Here is a 4312-nt window from a genome sequence, read left to right as displayed (position 1 = left end):
ACACCTTATAGAAATGACACCAAAGAAGGATGTTCTTCTCATTATAGGGGATTGGAATGCTAAAGTAGGGAGTCAAGAGATAAAAGGAACAACTGGCAAGTTTGGCCTTGGAGATCAAAACGAAGCAGGGCAAAGGCTAATAAGAGTTCTGTCAAGAGAACAAGCTGGTCATCACAAACACGCTTTTCCAACAACACAAGAGATGACTCTACACATGGACATCACCAGATGGGCAACATCGAAATCAGATTGATTATATTCTCTGCAGCCAAAGATGGAGAAGCTCTATACAGTCAGCAAAAACAAGACCTGGAGCTGACTGTGGCTCAGATCATCAGCTTCTTATAGCAAAATTCAAGCTTAAACTGAAGAAAGTAGGAAAAACCACTGGGCCGGTAAGATACAATCTAAACCAAATCCCTTATGAATACACAGTGGAAGTGAGGAACAGGTTTAAGGATTTAGATTTGCTGGACAGAGTGCCTGAAGAACTATGGGTGGAGGCTCGCAACATTATACAGGAGGCAGCAACGAAAACCATCCCAATGAAAAGGAAATACAAGAAAGCAAAGTGGCTGTCCAATGAGGCCTTACAAATAGCGGGGGAAAGAAGGCAAGCAAAATGCGAGGAAGATAGAGAAAGATACAGGAAATTGAATGCAGATTTCCAAAAAATAGCAAGGAGAGATAAGAAGGCCTTCTTAAACGAGCAATGCAAAGAAATAGAGGAAAACAACAGAATGGGAAGAACCAGAGATCTGTTCAAGAAAATTGGAGATATGAAAGGAATATTTTGTTCAAAGATTACCATAATAAAGGACAAAAGTGGTAAGGACCTAACAGAAGCAGAAGACATCAAGAAGAGGTGGCAAGAATACACAGAGGAACTATACCAGAAAGAAATGGATGTCTCGTACACCCCCGGTAGTGTGGTTGCTGACCTTGAGCCAGACATCCTGGAGAGTGAAGTCAAATGGGCCTTAGAAAGCACTGCAAATAACAAGGCCAGTGGAAGTGATGGTATTCCAGCTGAACTATTTAAAATTTTAAAAGATGATGCTGTTAAGGTGCTACACTCAATATGCCAGCAAGTTTGGAAAACTCAGCAGTGGCCAGAGGATTGGAGAAGATCAGTCTACATCCCAATCCCAAAGAAGGGCAGTGCCAAAGAATGCTCCAACTACCGCACAATTGCACTCATTTCACACGCTAGCAAGGTTATGCTTAAAATTCTACAAGGAAGGCTCAGGCAGTATGTGGACCGAGAACTCCCAGAAGTGCAAGCTGGATTTCGAAGGGGCAGAGGAACCAGAGACCAAATTGCAAACATGCGCTGGATAATGAAGAAAGCTAGAGAGTTCCAGAAAGACATCTACTTCTGCTTCATTGACTATGCAAAAGCCTTTGACTGTGTCGACCACAGCAAACTATGGCAAGTTCTTAAAGAAATGGGAGTGCCTGATCACCTCATCTGTCTCCTGAGAAATCTCTATGTGGGACAAGAAGCTACAGTTAGAACTGGATATGGAACAACTGATTGGTTCAAAATTGGGAAAGGAGTATGACAAGGCTGTATATTGTCTCCCTGCTTATTTAACTTGTATGCAGAATTCATCATGCGAAAGGCTGGGCTGGATGAATCCAAAGCCGGAATTAAGATCGCCGGAAGAAATATCAACAACCTCAGATATGCAGATGACATAACCTTGATGGCAGAAAGTGAGGAGGAATTAAAGAACCTTTTATTAAGGGTGAAAGAGGAGAGCGCAAAATATGGTCTGAAGCTCAACATCAAAACAACGAAGATCATGGCCACTGGTCCCATCACCTCCTGGCAAATAGAAGGGGAAGAAATGGAGGCAGTAAGAGATTTTACTTTCTTGGGCTCCATGATCACTGCAGATGGTGACAACAGTCACGAAATTAAAAGACGCCTGCTTCTTGGGAGAAAAGCAATGACAAACTTAGACAGCATTTTGAAAAGTAGAGACATCGCCTTGCCAACAAAGGTCCGTATAGTAAAAGCTATGGTTTTCCCAGTAGTGATGTATGGAAGTGAGAACTGGACCATAAAGAAGGCTGATCGCCGAAGAATTGATGCTTTTGAATTATGGTGCTGGAGGAGACTCTTGAGAGTCCCATGGACTGCAAGAAGATCAAACCTCTCCATTCTTAAGGAAATCAGCCCTGAGTGCTCACTGGAAGGACAGATTGTGAAGCTGAGGCTCCAATACTTTGGCCACCTCATGAGAAGACTCCCTGGAAAAGAACCTGATGTTGGGAAAGATGGAGGGCACAAGGAGAAGGGGACGACAGAGGATGAGATGGTTGGATGGTGTTCTCGAAGCTACCAGCATGAGTTTGACCAAACTGCGGGAGGCAGTGGAGGACAGAAGTGCCTGGCGTGCTCTGGTCTATGGGGTCACGAAGAGTCGGACACGACTAAACAACAACAACAAACCAACACACTTAGGCAGCATTTCTCAAAACAGTGGCCCCCTCAAGACTACAGCTTGCCCAGTGGCCTCCTCACTTGCCTGACCTGCCCCTTAGCCATCCATAGCACAGATAGACCAATGCCAGCACCAGTAACCAGTCTTGCAGGAGACAGAGGGGTTGGTAAAGGAAATTATAAAGTGAAAGGTTAGTGTCATTATTAATAAACAAATGAAAACTGGGAATTGGGAGGAGTAAGAGTGGAAAGCTGCTAGAGGAGGAAGTGAGCTTAAAGGAACCCAAGGGGCAAGAAACTGTCAGTTGGGGAGGATAAGCTACAGGTTGGGCATTGAAGAAGCTACAGGAGATGGGTAAACATACTTTTGAGGGGCACAAAGGAGTGGGAACTAGAAAATTAGAGCAGGCATGTCCAAAGCTCAAGAACTTCAATCGTAAGAAAAGGTCAACCACTCTGGTCGGCCCTCATGCATGTTCGCTTCATCAGTGTTTGGGCACCCGACTTAGAGCCTCTGCATCAGGGCAGGCAGTCACAATACCTCCAGGGCAAATGACTGCACTTGGCTTGAAGAAAGCTAGGTAACAGAACGCTTTATCACACTGTAGCAAATCACTGAACCATTTCCAGAATTGGGATTAGATACAAGTAGAAAATAATGTCAGTATTTGCCAGCTCCCTGCCACTATCTGCTGCCATTTTGTGACTGGTGTGCCTCAGTGAGTTTTGGCCATTCCCAGTGGGCCCTGGGGGTAGAAAGGTTAAGAACCTCCGGACTTTGAGACAAATACCTGATACGGGTGGGCCCAAACTTCAGTGACAGGGATCCTGAAAAGGGGTGCACTCCCACCCCGTGTTCTTGCAATATACAAGGTTTCTCCATCTCAATGGTTATGCACATATGAACAGTTGCCCAACATGCTGCAGTTATGGTAAATGAACTTATGTTTAATTTTCCTCAATGAGGTAAGTACTGTAACACTTTGGTGGCTGTGGTTAGGAAAGGGGAGCAGAATTAAGTTTTGCATTTTGCAAATGTTTTTATGAGAAGCTGATGTGGCTAGCAAACTAGGACCTTTGCAACCTAATTCACTAAAGCCAGCTGCAATACATGAGTGACCTTTGGATAGGCTATCTTGGAAATAAAAATCATGCAACTGTATGCTGGGGGGAGGGTGCTAGAGTACAGGAAAAACAATAAAATTAAAGCCTCCACTGGGACTTGGGTCTTAGGAAATACTTTCCAACACCTTTTTGTGGCTTTTCTTTTAGCTGTTCTGTATATGGTATTTAATATAGAATATTTTTAAAACATTGGTTACTTACCTGTCTTTGCACAAGAGCTGCATGCCAGTAGTGAGTGGGATAAACCACACTCACATGCATTTTCACATAGGCACAAATCACCCTCAGACTTCTCTCCTTTGAAATCAGTTCATTTTTCCAACCATAAGCTATAGAACGTACTGTCCACCCTCCCTCTTTATAATGGCAGGATGTAATTTAGCCAACTCACCCATAACTGTATGCAGCCCTATGGCTTCCACATTCATTCTCTTGAAAAGAAACAAAGCCCCCTTAGATGCTGCATTCTAGAATTTATAACCCAATGCATGTCTATTTCTGAATATACAGTAAGTCCCATTGAGCTCACTGGAGCTCTCAGGTAAGCGAGTATAGGATTGCACTTTTACAGATAATTTAACCCCAAAATAGCCATTGGATATAACTGCTTTCATTTTCACGGCTTATAAATGTCCATACCATAATTCTAAATGGCATAGTAACCTACTTGCCACCTTTCACCCACAATAATCTTAGGCATAAAATTAAAAAAGTCATCCATTTGTACAAGAGCAA

Source organism: Podarcis pityusensis (genome assembly GCF_964106645.2).
Source record: "Podarcis pityusensis genome assembly, chromosome: 10".
Classification (NCBI taxonomy): Eukaryota; Metazoa; Chordata; class Lepidosauria; order Squamata; family Lacertidae; genus Podarcis; species Podarcis pityusensis.
The sequence above is the reverse complement of the archived record's forward strand: the minus strand, read 5'-3'. Positions refer to the sequence as shown.